The 23,827-nt window shown below is 43.5% G+C and overlaps 1 long non-coding RNA gene across 5 annotated transcripts in view; it reads right to left on the reverse strand.

Annotated features, from left to right (window-relative positions):
- LOC138428126 (uncharacterized) overlaps positions 1–23,827 on the reverse strand; it is a 243,060-nt gene that overhangs the window by 121,736 nt on the left and 97,497 nt on the right. For all 5 annotated transcript variants that reach the window (XR_011252287.1, XR_011252288.1, XR_011252285.1 and 2 more), the window contains exon 5: positions 14,083–14,192. This is a non-coding gene — a long non-coding RNA (uncharacterized lncRNA). The remainder of the gene's footprint in view (positions 1–14,082; positions 14,193–23,827) is intronic.

Consider the following 23,827-nt stretch of genomic DNA (forward strand, 5'->3'; position numbering starts at 1 on the left):
GACACCATTATCACTGACATGACTCACTGTGTCAATATTCCAAAGGAGACAACATCGTACATGATGAAATAATGCGTGATTTCAGTTATTCAAATATTGTATCATTCTTAGCTATGCTCATAGCTACTGTGTTGCCTATTAAAAGGTTATTAATAACACAGAAGCACCAATTAAAGTCCAATGTCCTATGTGGTGTTATAGTTACTCTTTTATGGGGGATTATGTAGAGGAGATCCAGTTAATGCCAAGAGTTAATGCACATTTGTTTTGATAAGGTATGAGTCATAAGTGATCCTTAATAATAGTAATTTACTGCCAGTAAACAACCTATCAGTGCATTTTTATTTACAACCCTCATTCATCTATTCATTCAGCAAGTGTTTATTTGGTTCTTGTGAGATGCCAGGGACTGAGGCTGCTCTACAGGCACAAGGACATTGAGAGTTCTTGGGAAACCAAGAGAGAAAAGTGCTTCCTCCACAGCTCAGACAGTAAAGAATCCACCTGCCAATGCAGGATACCTGGGTTCAACCCGTGGGTTGGGAAGATCCCCTGGAGGAGGGCATGGCAACCCACTCTAGTATTCTTGCCTGGAGAATCCCATGGACAGAGGAGCCTGGCAGGCTACAGTCCATGGGGTCGCAAAGAGTCAGACACGACTGAGAGACTAACACACATACCAGGAGCTTACATTCCAGTGGCAAAACGTGATAACTAAACACACGGGTGTGTAATCTAATGTCGGATTAAATTCACACAAGAGGAAAGTGAATGCTCTGATGGAGCCAGGATGTCTCTCCCACCGAGGCAGGCAGAGGCTCCAAGTACGTGTCTAGACCCCGGGTGGGAAGGAGACTGGCCACTGAGGACGGGGTGATTCCTCTCTGCATTGCTTCGGTCTCCCCGTGAAGGAGAAGCACGGAGGGCTGTGAGAGTAGGGGGAGAGGGCGTGAGGGGACAGGACCATGGAGCAGCCTCCTTGGAGGCTGGGAACACGGCCGATGGGGAGGCGGGGGCTAGAGTGGGCTTCGGGGCCCCAGAAACCTGCGGATGGGATTGAAGGTAAGCCCTTGGGATGGCTCTTTGTCTTCTCCGGCCACAGGACACAAAGTGGCCTCACTTGGAAGTTTGTAAACAGGCAGCCATTAAAGAAAGGGCAGAAACCCCTTCCCAGAGAGAGGAGCTGCGGAAGCGTAATAGAAACGGCAGAAGAGGAAGCGACGGCCAGGGACGAGGCACCTGTGGAGAACAAGACGACAGCCTCTGCTTCCCTGGTGGTTCTTGATTAAAAGCCTCCACCTTTGGCACAGTCATATAAGACTGAGCCCAATTCCACTTATTAGAAAAAAAAAAAAAACAAATCTACTGACTTCACAAAGCAAATCTTTGTTCAAAAAAAAAAAAAAACACGAAAATGGAATTCTTTGATTTCCCTGATTCTATCCTGCACGTTACCACACGACCTCTCGCCTTCCTGTAGCAGAGTTCCATAACTGTGAGACCCAGACGCACCGTCCATCCAAGCAGAAGGGCTCTGCCAAGTGCTAAGGGTCGTGAAACAGCTGTCACTGCCCACACGGGTCCTGAGTGTGGCCAGTTCCCCAAGAAAGAAATGAACGCACGTTGCTAGGGGCATGAGAAAGGGCAGTGCATGACCATTCCTGCGAGGTGGAGAGTGGAGTGTCACCGTCACTCCAAAGAGAACTGGGAAACCAAGTCCAGAGTCACCCATCTGATGCTTGCAGTTTTCTAAACCACACAGCTGTCTCTCAAGTTATAAAGGATGGGAAGAGACAGTGAGCTGAGAATGGAGCATGCAGGACCTAGTCGGATATTCTGAGAGCTGTTGGAAAAGACTCTGGTGCTGGGAAAGATTGAAGGCAGGAGGAGCAGGGGACGACAGAGGATGAGATGGCTGGATGGCATCACCTAGTCAACGGACATTTTTTATTATTATCACTATGAATTTTATTAAAATAGTATTTCCACTGTTGATGGGTGGGGTTCTCTGTTATAAGAACAATAATACTAAACTACTTTATCCAGATTTCTGCCTTGCTTGGAGATGACATTCCTTCAAGCCACCACATTGGACAGATAGGGACTATAATTTTTTAATAACAAGGCTTTCATTTGTGAAGATTCATAAAGTTTTCAGTCCCCTTGAAGAAAAATATATTATGACAACTTGTATTTCTCTTGCTTCGGCTGACTAGCCCAGCTTCTGAATGCACCATTAGAACTACATGACTGCTATTTTAGTAATGTGGGCATTTGAATAGGTCACTAATAACAGAGGCCTTTGAATATAGGGATGTCCTGAGAAGATTTCAGTATAATTAGTAGCTCATAGAATAATTATATTCTTGTGTTCTGGAGTTTTCCTCATTTCAATAATGGTTAATATTTTATAAGGGGAATATTATGTAACCATATTTAGAATGGTTGGGACTTCCCTGTAGCTCAGATGATAAAGAATCCCCCTGTACTGCATATCTGCATGGCAGATCAAGACCTGGGTTCGATCCCTGGGTCAGGAAGATCCCCTAGAGAAGGAAATGGCAGCCCACTCCAGTACTCTTGCCTGGAGAATTCCATGAACAGAGGAGCCTGGCAGACTGTAGTCCATGGGGTCACAAAGAGTCAGACACAACTGAGCGACAAATACATACACATACTTAGAATAGTTATATTCTCATGTTAGAGTTTTTCTCATTTCAATAATGAGAAATTATAAGGGTAATGTTCTATAACCATATTTCACAGCTTTTGGTGAATAATGGTGAGGAGGCTACATTAGGTGTCTTTCATGGACATAGAAGACCAGAATTATTAATGATTATATTTATTTAATGGACATGAGTTTAAGCAAACTTTGGGAGATGGTGAAGGACAGAGAAGCCTGGTGTGTTGCAGTCCATGGGGTCACAAAGAGTTGGACTCGACTGAGTGACTCAACAACAACCACCACCTAAAGGTGGGTGCTCCATTTCACGTGTAAGTCCACTCTGGCATCTCTGTGCAGCATGGACTGACAGGGTCTCAGGGGTGCAGAGAGCCCAGCTGGAAGGGAAGCGGAGTGGTCCATGAGAGACCCGTGCCGGCTTTCATTATAGTGGTTGTCATGGAGATGAAGAGACGTAAGGAGACTAGGGACACAATACCAGGAGTGAGAATCAATAGGATGAGGTGGGGGCTGCATGCTATTCTGAGACAGGTAGGTTTTAGGAATAGCTCCCCAGTGTCTGAACCGAGCAAGCTGCTGGCTGAGCTGCTGTTTAGTAAACTGTGGACACCGAGGGAAGAAACAGGTTTGGGTCTGTGTGCCCCAGGACATGCTCACATGGAACATGTAAGTGACATCAAGTTCTGGTTAAATACAGGACTGCAGCTCTGCGGAGAGGGTTCCAGTTCAAATGCAGGATCTGACTCGGCAGGTCTGGGGTGAGGCGGGAGCGCCCCATTCCTAACCTGCTCCCTGGGGATGGGAGCTCACATTCTGCAGCTGCAGGAAAACTTCACTTGCACAGAAGCCTGGAAAAGTTCCCCCAGTTCCACCCTGAAGCCGGGATACTGGATACAGTCAGTGGCACCTATGCCCACTCTGCGTCCCTCCTGAGTCCCTGACGGCCAGCTACTCACGGGGCTGCGACCCTGCACCTCTGGACCCAACACAGACAGTTCAGCTCCAACTCCTCTCTCATTTGCTTCAACCTAGGAATCAGACCTGGGTCTCCTGCACTGCAGGCGGATTCTTCACCATCTGAGCCACTGGGGAAGCCCCAGAGATGGTTTTTATGTCTGACTCTTTGCGACCCCATGGACTGTATGTGGCCCGCCAGGCTCCTCTGTCCATGGGATTCTGCAGGCAAGAATACTGGAGGGGGCTGCCATTCCCTTCTCCAGGGGATCTTCCTGACCCAGGGATCGAACCTGTGGTCCTGCACTGCAGGTGGATTCTTTACTGTCTGAGCTACCAGGGAAGCCCAGCTTCAACAATCCTGCAACACAAATCCACCCTCTGCGTTTTCAAGATCTACACACCCCATCTCTGTCTGTCAAAGGCCCCCTCAGGGTCAGGAGGAGACCATCCCCATGAATGCAGCCTGGTCCCTTGTTTCCATGGCCTGTGCTGGCTCTGCCAAGGAAGCAAGGATGCACACAGAGACGGAGGCCAGGAGAGGAGGTGTGGGCGATAAGTCTCCAAGCAGGAGTAGCAGAAAAGGAGGATTTATTCCAGCTGCCTGAGCTGCAGGCCCCTGCTCCCTGCAGCTGAGCCCCGACAGTGCCACAGGCGTGCAGTTAACCATGATGCCCCTGTATCCAGGTCCAAACACAGATCTGCAACAGCCTGCCGGCCCAAGCAGCTCTCGGTTAAACTAAGTAGATATATCTGTGTGTGTGTGGACAAATACACATACATGCATACACACACACACGGTTTAAAACATTAAATCTGAATATCCTTTGTCTCCACATGATAGTAAATAAAGGCATTTGGTGTTTGGAAATGCAATAAAACAAGGCATGTTGTACACTTTCTCTAAGAGAAGAGAGACTGCTCTTCTTGAACAGCCATCTGCCCCTCCACATCTCTGCTTGCTGCACTGCAGTAGGTGAACGCATCTATGCCCTGCACTCAACACTGCTCTGTGATGTAACTCATCTCCCAGCCAGGCTGTGAGGTCTCATCCCTGGCCCCCGGCTCCCAGAATGGTCCCTTCTGCCCCACGGAGCTCAGTGACTCAAAAATGCCAATTACATGGAAGGAAGGGCTGGCCTCTTCTGCTGTTAGTATCTTAACTTTACCTGACACCACTGCAGTAGGCAGAATGATGGTCTCGGTAATGCCACAGCCGAACCCCTAAAACCTGTGAAGATGCTCCTGTACATCATAGGAGGGACGCTGAAGGTATGATCAAGTGACGGACTCTGAGATGGCAGAGACCATCCTATCCTGGGTTATCCTGGGGGCCCATGATATCCAGATGTCCCGAGGCAGAAATGCCAGAGGGAGGGATGGAGGTGATACCTGCTGACTTTATATTGTTTAATATTTAGAAGCTTTATATTTAAACAGATTTTACAATGAAAATTACAATATATATATTTATTTTTGCATAGAAATATGATAGCGTTATCAACAATAGAATTTTAATTTGTATTTATTTTAATTGGAGGATAATTGCTTTACAGTATTGCATTAGTTTCTGCCATCAACCATATGTATACATACCTCTGGGCTTCCCTGGTGGCTCAAATGGTAAAGAATCCGCCTGCAATGCAGGAGATTCAGGTTTACTCCTTGGGTCAGAAAGATCCCCTGGAGAAGGAACTGGCAACCCACTCCAGTATTCTTGCCTGGAGAATCCCATGGACAGAGAAGCCTGGTGGGCTACAGTCCATGGGGTCACAAAGAGTTGGACATGACTAAGCAACTATATACAAAATGACATACATATGTCCCCTTCTCTCTTGAGCCTCCCTCTCACCTCCCATACCATCCTATCCTTCTAGGTCATCACAGGGCACCAGGTTTGGGTTCCCTGCATCATACAGCAAATTCCCACTAGCCATCTAATTGTGCATATGGTGATATACATGTTTCAATGCTACTCTCTGTATTTGTGCTGCCTGCTAACTGTAAAGGTGAAGAAAAGCACCAAGAGCCAAGGAATAGAAACTGACAAAGACTGGAAACTGGACTCCTCAGAGCTTCCTGAAGGGAGACAGCCTTGCTGAAACCTCCGCTCTAGCCCAGCAACACAGGGAAATATAATGCGCCAGTTTGTGTCACTTTAAGCCACTGAGTTTGCAGTAATTTGTTACAGCAGCAATGGAAAGATAACACAACTTCATTTGGAAATAAATTAACCGGAGTGAGACTCCACCCATGCCCTGCTTGGAGAAGATCCCCCTTTCCCCGAGTCTACTGCCATTTCTTGTATCACAAGGAACGACACAGATTTTGTAACAAGGTGGGAAATGTATTCGCCATTCTGCCTAATCAGTTTATTCTGGGGTGTCTTCATTTATTTTTGAGAGAGATTCTTCCAGGGGTAAAAATAGAGTAAAGCAGGATGTGAGAGAATGAGACGATGCTCAGCATAATTAGCCAAGTGTCAGTATTAGTGAGGGCATTTGGGATGTCAGCGCGGCAGCTGGTCAGAAATGGCACACTTCTGTTCAGAGCAACAGCAGACACCGCGTCTCGCCCAAAGCTAAGATGCAGCCACAGACTCTCTGGTTTGCTCCACAGGCAGCGAGTCTAGACAGCACCATCCGACGAGGCCTGGGGAATGAGTCTTCACTACCACAGCAGGCAAGCAACTTCACAATTTCTGAGTAAATGCAAAGCTTTGAATGAGGTGATAGATTATAGGGAATGGAGGGCCTTCCACTAACTTGGTCAAAAGTCCATTAACTCTTGAAAAAAACAAACAAACCATGATCTGACAGCATATATGCTCCCCAGGGTTAACTGCAGCACTGTTCACAAGAGCCAAGCCATAGAAGCAACTTAAATGTCCATCGACAGAGGGATGGATAAAGATGTAGTACATATATACAGTGGAATGATAGCCATGAAAAAGAATGAAATAATACCATTTGCAGCAACACGGATGGACCTAGAGACTGTCACACTGAGTGAAATAAGTCAGACAGAGAAGGAGAAATATCATGCAGCATCCCTTATCTGTGGAATCTAAAAAGAAATGATACAAATAAACTTACAGAACAGAAAGAGACTCAGAGACTTAGAGAATGAACTTATGGTTGTCAGGGGAAAGGGATAGTTAGGGAGTTTGGGATGGGCATGTACACGCTGCTATATTTAAAATGGATAACCAATAAGGACCTACTGTGGAGCACATAAAACTCTGCTCAACATCACGTGGCAGCCTGCTTGGCAGGGGGGTTTGGGGAAGAATAGATACATACATATGTATGGCTGAGTCCCTTCACTGTTCACCTGAAATTACCACAACATCGTTAATTGGCTATACCCCAATACAAAATAAAAAGTTTTTGAAAAGTCCATTAACCCTTGAAACACAAACAGCATCCAGCCTCTGTGTACACAGGCACGTGTACTCTGCAGCTTCGCCGTCTACAGCAGACACTCGAAGAGATACATGATCCCGAAACAAGGGTTCAGAACAACCAGTGCTCCTTCATTGTCATATTTTATTTAGGAGGTTCCACACAGGCAGTGTTCTGTGGAGAAGCTGTGAAATGCGCTATTTCTATTCTCCCAAGCTTGTGACTCAGCTGGCGCCTCCAGCCAAATAGTCACACGGCAGGATCTTGGCAGATCCTGCAGGTCAGGCTGGGGGATGAGCAGGTGAGGGTACCCGGGAGCGTGACAGTGGCTCCAGCCCAGTGGGCAGCTCCCCGCCACCACAGTTCTTCATGCTGCTGGGAAGGTTTCTGTGTTGGATACACTGACTTCCATAAAAAATGTGCAAAGTAAGTCTCCACACAGTTCTTGGAGAATACAACACCAGCGGCAGAGACACAGACTCTGGGAAAGAATATACATCATGGGGTGGCGGAGGCAGAGAGATTGACTACCTTTACTCTGAAAATTAAATGAACGACTGATTATCCATTGATGGGTTTTCCTGATGGCTCAGTGGTAAAGAATCCACCTGCCAGTGCAGGAGATGCAAGTTTCATTTCCTGGGTTGGGAAGATCGCCTGGGGAAGGAAGTAGCAACCCACTCCAGTATTCTTGCCTGGGAAATCCCATGGACAGTGGAGCCCAGTCCAAGGGGTCACAAAGAGTTGGACATGACTTAGCAACTAAACAACAATCCATTGCTACTAAGAAACATGCATTTAAGTCTAGAAAGTGTTGATCCGTGGCACCATCTCTTCTACCTCCTTGACTGACTGTATAAAACTTACTAAAACTAGATCGAAAATTAAATACCGATTTGGTTTTCTTTACAGATCAAATATCCAAAAAAATAAGGTGGGTGTCTAAAACAGATTATACTAAAGGTAACAACTCAGTGAGTTCATCTCACTGTCCAATCAGCACAGCAGATCTATTAAGACAGGAGCTGGGAAATACAGTTTCCAGGCTAAACAGGGTCTGGTACCTGTTCTATGCATGCCAGTGGCTAAAAATGGTTTTTACATTTTTAAACTGCTAAAAAAAAAAAAGAAGAAGAAGACTATTTAATGACACGTAAAAGAATTGGAATTGTCCACAAATAAAGTTTTCATGGCTACTTTTGTGCTAAACCACAGAGCAGTGGCTGCACCAGAGACACACAGCCCCCAGGGCTGAGTCGCTTTCTGCCCTGCACAGGTGGAGATGCCCCGCTACAGATGAAGAGCTTGGGCTGGGACCTGGGCTACCCAGTCCCCATCTGCTCTACCACATAGAGACGCTGTAGCCTCGGGCGAGTCACCCAAGCCACCTGCGCTGGTTCCTCCCCGAGGCTCCCTTGTGGGGTGGCCGCACGGACGGGGAAAGGAATAGGCTGCATGGGACGCCACACCCGAGGGAGGAGCACAGCAGTTACCATCGATTGCTGTTTGTTGTGACCGTGGTCGCAAGGATGCACCTGCTTCAACTCCTCTGGAAATCACAGCTGACATTAATTGATATTGTCACCTACTCGGAAAATTATCTTTTCATTAATGGGTCATAATATTTTTGAAAGTTGTCCCAATATCCTTCCCAAATGAAGATGGTGATCAATCACCGCGGCACCGTAATGGCCATTAATTAGAAGTTTAACTCAAAGGACTGTCATCTTAAACAGGGTATCTTGTTTTAGCCTCGTATTTCAAAACCATTTTCAAAAATGCATCCGTGTTGGAGACACTGCCGAGTGACAGGACACACTCCAGACTCTGCTCCCTCTCTGACAGATAATTACACCAGGACCCGTGGGGGTCAGGCGACTTCCTCGAAGCGCTGGCAAGCCTTAATTACAGCAAGCACTCACAGGCTTGTATTTGGACTTCCGCTTTGCGCGAGTCCACCCGTAGGTGTTTTCAAACAAAAAGCTTTAAACTTATTGGTCTGACCTAAAATTCAAACCAGCTTCGAGTCCTACACATAAACCACTTACCCCGACAATTCCTCTTGGCTATGATGCTCTTGTTTCATTTAGAAATGCCACAAATACATAATCCAGTTAATGCATTAAATATGAAAAGACTTGCTGAAGAGACTCAATTTATTAATGATTCAGTAGAAGTTCCTAAAACATCTATTTGGAATTCATTTATAATTCATTTCACAGCTTAGCAGCGCTTCCCACCGGGCAAATATTTATCAAATATTACTCTGTTTTAAGTTATCCCTTTACATTTATTTGTAGAATACATTTTTTCCCCCAAATTAAGGCTAAACTTCCTAAAAGCATCCATCTGTCTATTATAATTTAATGTACAATTCCTGATAAGGGGACAGTAATGGGTTTTCAGATATAACAGAGTACAGTATACAACCAAACAAAAGAACAGTTATTAACCATAATAGTTGGCTGTAAACTGAACACGATACACACTGAGTACATCATAAATATTTATTAGAGAGTAACCATGGTAATTAATATACACTGTTATCCATGGCAACCCACTCCAGTATTCTTGTCTGGAGATTCCCATGGACAGAGGAGCCTGGCGGGCTACAGTCCATGGGGTTGCAAAGAGTCGGACACAACTGAAGCGACTTAGCACTCAGCACACATATGATCAAGGAGAAGTAGTATCTTAAATTCTTGCCGTTGTAAGAAAAACTTCACAGCTCACCTACCAATGAACCACACACAACTGAATCCATATTTTTGGTATGAAAAGCAGAATATCTGGCCTGACTAGTCCTGGCAGAGTGTAGAATATCTTGACACAAACTGCCTTGGTCCCACTCTCCAGCACTGACAAGGATGCTCCCTAATTTCAATGGCTCATCATAGCTCTGAAGTAAGAGCTAAAATGAAAGCAAAACACCCAAGTGTAAACTAGCTGTGTAATTATGTAAGTGTAAAGAATCTGCCTGCAGTGCGGGAGGCCTGGGTTCCATCCCTGGATCAGGAAGATCCCCTGGAGGCGGGCATGGCAACTGACTCCAGTATTCTTGCCTGGAGAATCCCCATGGACAGAGGAGCCTGGTGGACTACAGTCCATGGGGCCGCAGAGAGTCAGACACGACTGACTGTCTAAGCACACAAACTAGCTATGACACTCTGGTCAGTTCTCCACGCCGACTACAAAGAAGAAATAACAGCTACCTGGAAGGGCTGTTGTGTGGCTAGACTTATGGTAGTGATGCTTGCAGAACAGAAACAAATCTTGAATCATATGGTGCACCTAAAACTCATATTGATACAACCCTACACATCAACTATATCTCAATAAAAAAAATTAACAAAAGAGTTGTGAAGATAAAGATGAGCTACACGACATCCCTAACCAGGTACCCAGAACAAACCCCATATTCAGTACCTGGGTCTTCTTACTCTACTAGGACTGAGTCTCTGACACTGGAGACCAACACCATCACATCCACTACTGCCACTACTATTGCTACAACCACAAAGCAACCATTGCTGCATCCCAGCCCTCTTGGCCAAGACATAACCTAGTGGTTGCAGGTAATAATTCAGACTCTCTGGTTCTAAACACATAAGGCCCAATAGGATGATTACAAAATAAACAAAATAGATAGGAACAAATGTTGGCAGGGATGTAGAGAGGTTCCTTGGACCTTTGTGAGAGGTTCCAATGAGAATGTAACATGCTGCAGCCACTCTGGAGAACAATTTTAAACAGAGAAATACCATAAGACCCAGCAATCCCCCTCCTAGTGTGTACCTGAGTGAAGTGAAAGCATGCACGCACACAAAAACACACCCAGATGTTCACAGCAGCATTATTAAAATAGCCAAAAGGGGAAACAACCCAAATGTCTATCAGTGATGAACAAAACGTGATACATCCATACAAGGGAATACTATTCAGCAATAAAAAAAGGATAAAATAGTGATGCACACTACAACTTGGATGAAAGCTTCAAAACGGAGTGAAAGAGGCCAGACACACAGGGTCATATAGTACATCGTTCCAGTTGCTGTGAGGATACACTCGTGCATAAAAACCCTGAGAAAAGTGTCTGGCACCATCATCACTATCAGTGTTAAGACTGGGCCCATGGTACATCGCAAGTGCTCTGCAGTGTCCCCAGGGATTCCAGGGAACTCACTGTTTTGTTCCCCAGGGAGCCTGGGCTCATCTCCTCTCCTTCTACAGCTGGTGATTACTTCCTTGAGGCCCAGGGCCCCTGGGAGAGCAGCCCAGAGCACCTGCACTGACCAATAACCATGGTGGTGGCCACTGAGGCCCTAGAGAGGGCAGGGCACAGCGAGGCTCCCTATCCCGATGCTTATAGCCAACCCCCTAGGTGGGCACTGCAGGCCGCTGCTCTCCAGAGGTGTGTGAAGTTGCTCAGTCATGTCCAACTCTTTGCAACCCCATGGACTGTAGCCTACCAAGCTCCTTCGTCCATGGGATTTTCCAGGCAAGAGTACTGGAGTGGGTTGCCATTTCCTTCTCCAGGGGATCTTCCCAACCCAGGGACTGAACCCGGGTCTTCTGCATTGCAGGCAGATGCTTTACCATCTGAGCCACCAAGAAAAACAATACGTCAGGTAACCACGAAGTTACTAACTTGGTTAAACAGGAGTCAGAGCTGGAATGAAACCCCACCAGGGTGACCTAGGGCGCTTTCCTGTGCAGAAGGCCACCTTAGATTTCCTGGCAGCTGAGCTTAAGGGGAGAGTGCGCTGTGACTAACACACTGGACTCCCATTCACATAGGAGGGTTTTAGGGTACACTCCATGCCACTGAGCACCGCTGCACTCACCCATTCATTCACACGTACACTCAGCATCCATCACTGCCAAGGATAAAGACAGTCCTTGAGGGTATTGACTTCAAAAAAGAAGATTACGGAACAATAGGATCAGCACATTCATAAAGGCACAGATGGATGCCTCAGGCCAAGAGAAGATAGGGAAAGCAACTAATTTTCCTACTTGCAAAGACAGCCTCACTCTCCGCCTTTAATCGCCTTGAACAAGAATCAGAGGAAAAACCTGATGCTCATTTTCAACGCCCTGTATCTTTGGGAACAGTGCTGAATAGGACTTGAAGCCATGCTTCCGAGTCTTCTCTGTAATCTGTTTCTATTCAGACAACTGCGCCAGCCCCCAGACCATCTCCTCCCCTCCACCTCTGGGGGCAGGAAGAGCATGTACCCAACTGAGGGCCTGCCTGGGGAGGAGACGGGAGGGAGGGGCCGTGACAGCACGTGCTGCAGGAGGTCAGAGGCTCCCTGGGGGACCTCAAGTTCTCCACAAGCCCCAAGACATGTATGTCATTTCAAGACGGATATATTCTGGCAGACCTAAGGGTGTGTGGAAGCAATTCACCGCAGATTTTCTAAAGCCCCATGTCACATCTTAATTTAGCCTAAAATCCTAAAGGGATTTCCATTAGCCCACAGTCATGGAGGTAACATTAGGGTTCTAATCTCGTCAGAAGTACCAGACACTTTTCAACTTTTTTGCCACTAATAAAGGACAAAGCAACTTCCATGAAAGAAAAAGAAGAAGACATATGAAATATTTCTTTGGAAGGCTCAGCGAAATCATAAGAGATTTTAAAAGTTCGATGCTGAGATAGTAAATAAAGAAGTATACTAAATTTACTTTAGGAGCTAAAGGTTTTCAAACAATATTTCAAAAGGTAGTACTAATCCAATGTGATCACACAATAAGCTGGCAAATATGTTCAATTGGATACTATTGTATTATGTATCTTAGGAATCACAAGAAAATAATCTGTCAATTAAAATTCTAAATAACATGTGATGTACTATCAAGATAAAGCTTTTCCTAGAAATGCAGTGATTTTATAATGAAAGTTAAGTAAGAATACAAAGAAAAAAATTGATGCTCATTTTCAGTAATGAAACATTACTGAATTTATAATTATGAGATCCAAAAATCATTTCCACAGTAAGCGCTATAATAAGAGTAAACAATAAAAAGTCACAAATAAGAACTTAATATGCTTAAAATTAAATGTAAACATTAATAACAATGTATGTGGGATAGAACACCTATAACATATTCCTGAATAGCATTTAGCACAGTTATTGGTTTCACCTGTCAGAAAAATAAAGGACATTGCCAGTATCTGGTCTTGATAACCTGTGACCAAGCCAAATACTCATCTCTGTATTTTACTAAAATAAATAAATAAATAAATATATATATATATATATATATATATATATATATACTGATTATTCTCTAGGAGATGAATTAGAAGTTATTTTCAAATTAGGCATAGAGCAAATAAGATTTCTTTTCAATTATATACAACTGTATATCCAACTTAAATACATCTTTATTAATAAAGCCTATAAATATTCACTGACTTCAATTTTTTATTAATATGAAAATAAACTGTGCTCGTGTGGAAAATGAATCTTGAACTGTCATATGCTGTAGAAGATTTATTGAATTCCACAGTTACTTTCAGCTGTCTGTGTGAAAAAATGAAAGGCTTTCACTTAAGGATAATTTAATTTTGAAGATGTGTATATTTTTTAAAAAACACAGATGTCACAACAAGGATGGTATAGAAATCTGTGAATCGATTTTCAATTCAACATCAAATCTTTTGTTTGACTAGTAGAGAACAAAGAGGTAATCGTTCTTCAGCTGCTTAATGACAACAGTTTCAAGAAAAACCTGATGATACCAACAAAAAGAAGGTTTTTTTTTAAAAAGGAACAAAATTTGTGACATCTCAGCAGCAAGTGCAAACAAAGATGTGTGAGAGCCTTCAGAAAATCAGTCGTGTCTAAGCTATAGAATCCTCTTCCACACATGTCAGCTGAGACACGAGAACAGAGACACGAGACCAGCAATGAACTCGGGCCAAGTTCCATCCTCCCTCTGAGACAGGAACTTAGAGCCTCTGAAGCCAGCCTCACAGGAGACACAGGGGAAACGCCAATATAATATCACACTAATCGAAACGTGTACCTTTATACTTTGGTCGTCAATATCCATAATCGTAGCAAGCAAATTCACCTGGGGTTTCGCTTATCCACAACTTCAAGTTTCACATTCAGGAGAAAACCATGGTGCAATCGCTGTGATGTTACAAGAGGGTCAAGTCATGAGAAATCCAACAATTCAGACGTGTTGCTAACGTTTTCTAAAACATGACTGTTCTGCTTTTGCATCAGATATTTAATACAACTGTAGTTCTAAGAACACACAGACATTTTACGCATATTATTAATATTTTATCCTGGTTTCATAAAAACCTGCAAGAGTTAAAAGAATGTTTTGGTTATTTTCAAGATATTTAAAAGACAAGGACAGATTAAATGATAAATTCATTAATGATCACAAGGTTCAATTAAAGGATCTTACTATAATTTATCCATTGGTTTAGATGCTTTCATTTTTTTCTAAAATTAACCTTATAACTTAAGAAATCGTGGACTATCACTGCCCAGTTTTGAGGTGTATGACAAAAAGGAAAAATCAATAAAAAATTAGAAAAGATAAACATATGATCCTTTATATCTAAATTTAAAACAGGTAAAAGCTGCCATAATTATAACAGTTAAGCTGTTTTAAAACCGTACCAAAATGTAATTTAAAGCCACAGTCTGTGCTTCTCTTATTTCATCTTTAATATAACCATGTTATGGCAGAAAGTGAAGAGGAACTAAAGAGCCTCTTGATGAAAGTGAAAGAGGAGAGTGAAAAAGTTGGCTTAAAGCTCAACATTCAGAAAACGAAGATCATGGCATCTGGTCCCATCACTTCATGGGAAATAGATGGAGAAACAGTAGAAACAGTGGCAGACTTTATTTTTGGGGGCTCCAAGATCACTGCAGATGGTGACTGCAGCCATGAAATTGAAAGACGCTTACTCCTTGCAAGGAAAGTTATGACCAACCTAGATAGCATATTGAAAAGCAGAGACATTACTTTGTCAACAAAGGTCCATCTAGTCAAGGCTATGGTTTTTCCAGTAGTCATGTATGGATGTGAGAGTTGGACTTGAAGAAGGCTGAGTGCCGAAGAATTGATGCTTTTGAACTGTGGTGTTGGAGAAGACTCTTGAGAGTCCCTTGGACTGCAAGGAGATCCAACCAGTCCATTCTGAAGGAGATCAGCCCTGGGTGTTCATTGGAAGGAATGATGCTGAAGCTGAAACTCCAGTACTTTGGCCACCTCATGCGAAGAGTTGATTCACTGGAAAAGACTTTGATGCTGGGAGGGATTGGGGGCAGGAGGAGAAGGGGACGACCGAGGATGAGATGGCTGGATGGCATCACTGACTCGATGGACATGAATCTGAGTGAACTCCAGGAGTTGGTGATGGACAGGGAGGCCTGGCATGCTGCAATTCATGGGGTCGCAAAGAGTCGGACATGACTGAGCGACTGAACTGAACTGAACTAGACTGTATTAACCTAAAGCTTCTTTCCAGTCTTAAAATACTGGGAACCAGGAGTCTACAAAGATGGTCGCTCAAGGAATATTAAAGAAAATGGAGTAGGGGAAAATGCCCTGGAGCTTACCAAATCATGGAAACTAAGAGAATTCACCAAAAATCAGTCAAAAGACAACTTGGCCAATGTTTAAGAGGTGGCAAAAAGTTTCAATCTGAAAGCTATTACACATAAAAGTGTTCAGCTGAGTTGCTTGAAGACGAAAGGGTATTGAGTTTCTCAAGTTTAGAAATAGCAGCAGGAAAATAAAATCTCTGATAATGCATGACTTACAAAACAGTTGAATATTTCTCCAATACTTGGTTTGTTACTCTACAGCTTCTATGAAAACATATTTCTCTCTAAGATCCATTATCGTGTCTACTAAATGGAGGATACTGACTATAGTTTACTCTCTGATCCTTGAAAATCTTTCTTTTCTCCCTGAGGTCTATGCTGATAATAAACATAATTGTTTCAAATGCCAAAGGCACACAGCTTGAGGTGAACCCATAACAACCCTTTAACAGAGCCCGGAGGTTGCCTTTGTAACCAGATCTTTTTGTAATTTTACTTTCTTATAATTTTCTTTTTGGAAAAATAAAATGAAGCTTTGACATAAAGCAAGAAGAAATGTGAGACTACAAGCAACTGGTACTTTTACTTGCTGAATGTTTTGCTATTTTTAAAACTCTTTCTAGTATGCCAGAACTTCTAGCCCTCTTAATTTGAGTATCCCTCTTCCTCCAAACTGGACCTATTATAATCAACTGCTTTTTAAAAAATGAAATAGCATTTTGTTTTAAACCCCTTTTGATCTTGAGAAGACTTCCAGTTTTTTAAAAAAAAATCATATGGAGAAGCTCACTATAGAAAATTCTGATTAAAGATGAGCCAGGGAGCCCCAAGGACACAGAGTTGAAAGGGAATAGAGCTTGAAAACCACTGGTTTAGAACATAAATATCTCTAACTGTGCTATCAGTTATACTTGGTTTAATCCTGGAACAAATGTATAAGTACAAGTTTGAACTTTACAAGTTTGTATTCTAACAAATTGCTAAAAGCAATATTCCCTCAAATGGGTGAACAGGTACCACACAGGGGCTACATATGATCCAGCTATTTTATTCTGGCATCGCTGGCCATCCAGCAGTTCCTGAGATGAAAAGGGTCAAAGTTCCCACTCAGTGGGCAGACAGGACCAGAAATGAGGGGCTTAGCATCAGAGGTTGATGGGGCTTTCAAAGCACTTCGAGGAGGAAAATGGTCACCTACATTTGTGTACAGAAACAATAGTAAATAAGTCACCTCCACTTTAGTATTTTTAACTAAAAGCAAGAGTTGAACCATACAGAAGGCTGAGAGCCAAAGACTGATGCTTTCGAATTGTGGTGCTGGAGAGGACTCTTGAGAATCCCTTTGACAGCAAGATCAAACCATTCAGTCCTAAAGGAACTCAACTCTGAATATTCATTGGAAAGACTGATGCTGAAGCTGAAGCTCCAGGACTTTGGCCACCAGATGCGAAGAGCCAGCTTATTGGAAAAGACCCTGATGGTGGGAAACACTGAGGGCAGGAGGAGAAGGAGGGTACCGAGGATGAGAAGGTTGGATGGCATCAGTTCAGTTCAGTCAGTTCAGTCACTCAGTCGTGTCTGACTCTTTGCGACCCCATGAATTGCAGCACGCCAGGCCTCCCTGTCCATCAGCAACTCCCGGAGTCCACCCAAACTCATGTCCATCGAGTCGGTGATGCCATCCAGCCATCTTATCCTCTGTCGTCCCCTTCTCCTCCTGCCCCCAATCCCTCCCAGCATCAGAGTCTTTTCCAATGAGTCAACTCTTCGCATGAAGGGGCCAAAGTATTGGAGTTTCAGCTTTAGCATCAGTCCTTCCAAAGAACACCGAGGACTGATCTCCTTTAGAATGGACTGTTTGGATCTCCTCGCAGTCCAAGGGACTCTCAAGAGTCTTCTCCAACACCACAGTTCAAAAGCATCAATTCTTCAGTGCTCAGCCTTCTTCACAGTCCAACTCTCACATCCATACGTGACCATAGGAAAAACCATAGCCTTGACTAGATGGACCTTAGTCGGCAAAGTAATGTCTCGGCTTTTGAATATGCTATCTAGGTTGGTCATAACTTTTCTTCCAAGGAGTAAGCATCTTTTAATTTCATGGCTGCAGTCACTATCTGCACTGATTTTGGAGCCCCCAAAAATAAAGTCTGACACTGTTTCCACTGTTTCCCCATCTATTTCCCATGAAGTGATGGGACCGGATGCCATGATCTTCATTTTCTGAATGTTGAGCTTTAAGCCAACTGTTTCACTCTCCACTTTCACTTTCATCAAGAGGCTTTTTACTTCCTCTTCACTTTCTGCCATAAGAGTGGTGTCATCTGTATATCTGTGGTGATTGATATTTCTCCCGGCAATCTTGATTCCAGCTTGTGCTTCTTCTAGCCCAGCGTTTCTCATGATGTCCTCTGCACAGAAGTTAAATAAGCAGGGTGACAATATATAGCCTTGACGTACTCCTTTTCCTATTTGGAACCAGTCTGTTGTTCCATGTCCAGTTCTAACTGTTGCTTCCTGACCTGCATATAGGTTTCTCAAGAGGCAGGTCAGATGGTCTGATATTCCCATCTCTTTCAGAATTTTCCACAGTTTATTGTGATCCACACAGTCAAAGGCTTTGGCATAGTCAATAAAGCAGAAATAGATGTTTTTCTGGAACTCTCTTGCTTTTTCCATGATCCAGCAGATGTTGGCAATTTGATCTCTGGTTCCTCTGCCTTTTCTAAAACCAGCTTGTACATCTGGAAGTTCACTGGATGGCATCACTGACTCAATGAACATGAGTTTGAGCAAACTCCAGGAGACAGAAAAGGACAAGGAAGCCTAGCATGCTGCAGTCCATGGGGTCACAGTCAGACATGACTTATCAACTGAATAACAACAACAATTTAAGAGCTCCTATTAAGAATGGAAGTCTATGATAACCTCTGAATAGGCTGTTTTGCTTGCATTCACGCTCACGAGCACTCATTCACTGGTCCATGCATTCATTCCACAAGGTCAAGAAGGTGGACCAGGGTCCAAAAGTGGTGTGAGTGTATGGCACAACCAGCTCACTGCAGGAGGCTCTTCAGAAGTTTGAAAAAACTCACAATCACTGTCTGACCTCAAACTTTGAATTGATTATTTTTCCAATTATTCCTATTATTCTGCATTGATTAGGGTTTATTCTCATAATTAAAGGTTTGTAATTACAATTTCCTAAGTTTACTATTTCTCATTACAATTTTAAAATATGCATTGGTATAACATTTCTGCAGCTGCATTTACCTTTATAGCTCATATTTTAAAAAACAGTCCAAACTTACTCCTTGCTACTTGGGCCTCCACATTTCTGTACAAGATCTGAATCTGCCCCTTCAGCATTGAGGCTCCTCAGCCAGCTCCAGGTTCCCCACCTGGGAGGACCCCTAGGGAACCTGACCAGCACATTCAGGGTAACGGTGACAAATGAGATCCACAAGTGGTGGGGTGAGGAATGCTTGGTGAGCAGGCATCCAATCCTGCTCTAGCCTTGAAGACAGACCCAGCTGCTGAGCCCAGAGGAACAGCCACACTCGCTTTACACGATCAATCAGTTCAGTTCAGTCACTCATTCGTGTCTGACTCTTTGCGACACCATGAACCGCAGCACGCCAGGCTTCCCTGTCCATCACCAACTCCCGGAGTTTACTCAAACTCATGTCCATTGATTTGGTGATGCCACCCAACCATCTCATCCTCTGTCATCCCCTCTCCTCCCGCCTTCAATCTTTCCCAACATCAGGGTCTTTTCCAATGAGTCAGTTCTTCACATCAGGTGGCCAAAGTATTAGAGTTTCAGCTTCAATCCTTCCAATGAATACTCAGGACTGATCTCCTTTAGGTTGAATCTCCTTGTGGTCCAAGGGACTCTCAAGAGTCTTCTCCAACACCACAGCTCAAAAGCATCAATTCTTCAGCACTCAGCTTTCTTTATATTCCAACTCTCATATCCATACATGATCACTGGAAAAACCATAGCTTTGACTAGACAGACCTTTGTTGGCAAAGTAATGTCTCTGCTTTTTAAAATGCTGTCTAGGTTGGTCATAGCTTTTCTTCCAAGGAACAAACATTTTTTAATTTCATGGCTACAGTCACCATCTGCAGTGATTTTGGAGCCCCCCAAAATAAAGTTTCTCACTGTTTCCATTGTTTCCCCATCTATTTGCCATGAAGTGATAGGACCAGATACATGATCAACATGTGAAAATAAAAAACTGTGATTGTGTTAAGTGATTCTTAAGTATTAACTGCCTCTGTGTGACTCTCCAGAAATGAGCTGTGCTTGTGCAAAAAGGAAAACACACGCATGAATTCTATCTTCCCTGTTCAATGAATCCAAAGAACAGAGCGTCTTCCAGCCACAAAAGCCTTGCAAATGACACCCATTTCCCCCTCTCCTCTTCCTGCCTGGATCTGAGTCCTGCCAGGCTCATGAGTGTAGGCAAAGGAATAGAGGAAGGGGCATGGGACAGATCCAGTTTCATACTTGAAACAAGAAAAAAAAATACAGGGAACAACAACAGCCTTCACCCTTTTCACTTATGGCCAAGAGAAGCATGTCTACCTGGCTTCTGTTTATGGATGGTGTGTTCCACCCACATCAGTTCACTGGAAGCTGAGCCAGTAATGATTCTGGTGCATCACTGTGTCCTAATGGTGCCTCAGAATCCCACTGGTGCTTCCAGGCAGCACTGCAGCCTGGACGGAGCCCAGACGAGGCATCTGAAGGGCGGCGTTTGCAGTAGGCAGACATGCCACTCCCCAACTTGCCATGTAAGAAGGCCAGCTGAAGGGTGAGATGAGTTCCAGGCTTTGCTCACAACAACATCCTCTATCACTTTCCCCAGAAACAACAGCCTAACGAGAAACATGATCCTGCCACTGATCCTTCTTTCCAGAAAACTGGGATCATGAATAAATAACACAAGTCCTTACGTTCCTAACCTTCTGGTCTGGGTAATCTGTTCCATGGAATCAAGACAACAGTAATTATACCAGAAGTCAGTTCCAGAACCAAAAATCATAGGTGTCCCAGGACAAGCAATTCTCAAGTAACAGACAACAGTCTGTTTAATAACAAGTTAACTCATCTTCTGAGTCTTACTGAGAAGGTTCAATAAGAACAGACAGAATATTGGCCATAAATACATGCTGGAAGGACTTCAGAGTCCTCTTCATCTATTAATAACTCCTCATTTTGTGGATGAGGAAAGAGAGACCTGGTACTCTAGCTGACATGTCAAATGCAGGACAACTAATAAGCAAAGCAGGAGCCCAGGTATCCTGACCTGCAATTTACAGAGATCAAGATCTCCAGGGAGCTGCTCCGAGGCCCAGTGATGCTCCAAGACTGTTGGGCACTGAGATAGGAGTAAGCACCAGTGCCAGCAAGCAATGGGGGCTAGACCACCAGCACCAGGGAAGCCAGACTGGGTTCTGCCATCATTTTAAGGGGCTGGGTTCTCTAAGAAAGCCCCTCAGACACTGCTTCTTGCTCTGATTCAGGTCATGCTCATGAGGCAGAGCAGGGACTTCATATGTCTAGGCCTCCCAATGGTAGAGACCAAGAAAAGCCACCACTGACTGGGAACAAGAAGATGAAAACAGATGCACACAATATTAACCCATTTTTATAGCACAGACAATGATTTTGTAAAGGAAGTGGGTTCATGAACATATGCATGTTTGAGGGTGCATGTCTGTGTATATGCAATGGTATGGGAATTGGCAAAAAATGCATAGCATGGAATGGCTAATTGTTCATCTCCCTCTTGGGAAAATAGATGGACTGCACTCCCCTTACTGCTGTGCATTTAAATGCTGACATGTAATTGCATTCTGGCCAATGCATGTGCACAGAAATGATGCAAGAAGCCACTTCTGAGTCTGGCCCCAAAGCCTTCTCATGTGTGACCATCAGCCCTCTTCCCGTTCTCAGGTCTGAGAGAAAGACTCCCAAGGACCCAGGGGATAGTAATTAAATGGAGCAGAACTGATCCCTATCAACCATGACTGTACTTTGACAGGAGCAAGAAATTCATTCTTAACATGTTACAGCACTAACATTTTATAGAGTGGTCTGATATGCTAGTTAGCTCATGAAAATTAGCATGGAGGAATTAGCTCCAACTGCTATTTACTAGGAGAGAGTAACTTGGGTATAAGGAGAAATGAATGTAATAATACAGTATAAACACATGTATATTATACAAAAACTATGAAACTAGTACAAGAACATAAAGCCACAATGAAAACAGGTAAAAAGCCAAAAGCAGATGAGAATTGGCAACAAAGATTCCTGGAACTGGGAAAGGAAATAAGTGAATGAAAACTGATTTGACATCTAGTAATTGAGGACGCTTCTCTTCTTTTCACAGCTATTTGTAAGGCCTCCCCAGACAGCCATTTTGCTTTTTCTGCATTTCTTTTCCATGGGGATGGTCTTGATCCCTGTCTCCTGTACAATGTCACGAACCTCCATCCATAGTTCATCAGGCACTCTATCTATCAGATCTAGTCCATTAAATCTATTTCTCACTTCCACTGTATAATCATAAGGGATTTGTTTAGGTCATATGTGAATGGTTTAGTGGTTTTCCCTACTTTCTTCAATTTAAGTCTGAATTTGGCAATAAGGAGTTCATGATCTGAGCCACAGTTAGCTCTCGGTTTTGTTTTAGTTGACTGTATAGAGCTTCTCCATCTTTGGCTGCAAAGAATATAATCAATCTGATTTTGGTGTTGACCATTTAGGGATGTCCATGTGTAGAGTCTTCTCTTGTGTTGTTGGAAGAGGGTGTTTGCTATGACCAGTGCATTTTCTTGGCAAACCTCTATTAGCCTTTGCCCCGCTTCATTCCGTATTCCAAGGGCAAATTTGCCTGTTACTCCAGGTGTTTCTTGACTTCCTACATTTGCATTCCAGTCCCCTATAATGAAAAGGACATCTTTTTTGGGTGTTAGTCCTAAAAGGTCTTGTAGGTCTTCATAGAATGTTCAACTTCAGCTTCTTCAGCATTACTGGTTAGGGCATAGACTTGGATTACCGTGATATTGAATAGTTTGCCTTGGAAACGAACAGAGAAAAGAAGTGAAAAGCAAAGGAAAAAAGAAAAGATACAAGCAGAGATACAAGATCTGAAAGATAGAAGTTCTGAATGCAGAGTTCCAAAGAATAGCAAGAAGAGATAAGAAAGCCTTCTTCAGCAATCAATGCAAAGAAACAGAGGAAAACAACAGAATGGGAAAGACTAAAGATCTCTTCAAGAAAATTAGAGACACCAACAGAACATTTCATGAAAAGATGGGCTTGATAAAAGGACAGAAATGGTATGGACCTAACAGAAGCAAAAAATATTAAGAAGAGGTGGCAAGAATACACAGAAGAACTATACAAAAAAGATCTTCACGACCAAGATAATCATGATGGTGTGATCACTCACCTAGAGCCAGATATCCTGGAATGTGAAGTCAAGTAGGCCTGAGACAACATCACTACAAACAAAGCTAGTGGAGGTGATGGAATTCCAGTTGAGCTCTTTCAAATCCTGAAGGATGATGCTATGAAAGTGCTGCACTCAATATGCCAGCCAATTTGGAAAACTCAGCAGTGGCCACAGGACTGGAAAAGGTCAGTTTTCATTCCAATCCCTAAGAAAGGCAATGCCAAAGAATGCTCAAACTACCACACAATTGCACTCATCTCGCACGCTAGTAAAGTAATGCTCAAAATTCTCCAAGCCAGGCTTCAGCAATACATGAACCATGAACTTCCTGATGCTCAAGCTGGTTTCAGAAAAGGCAGAGGAACCAGAGATCAAATTGCCAACATCTGCTGGATCATGGAAAAAGCAAGAGAGTTCCAGAAAAACATCTATTTCTGCTTTATTGACTAAGCCAAAGCCTTTGACTGTGTGGATCACAATAAACTGTGGGAAATTCTGAAAGAGATGGGAATATCAGACCATCGGACCTGCCTCTTGAGAAACCTATATGCAGGTCAGGAAGCAACAGTTAGAACTGGACATGGAACAATAGTCTGGTTCCAAATAGGAAAAGGAGTATGTCAAGGCTGTATATTGTCACCCTGCTTATTTAACTTCTATGCAGAGGACATCATGAGAAATGCCAGGCTAGAAGAAGCACAAGCTGGAATCAAGATTGCCGGG

The sequence above is a fragment of the Ovis canadensis genome, chromosome 23, assembly GCF_042477335.2.
Source record: "Ovis canadensis isolate MfBH-ARS-UI-01 breed Bighorn chromosome 23, ARS-UI_OviCan_v2, whole genome shotgun sequence".
Lineage (NCBI taxonomy): Eukaryota > Metazoa > Chordata > Mammalia > Artiodactyla > Bovidae > Ovis > Ovis canadensis.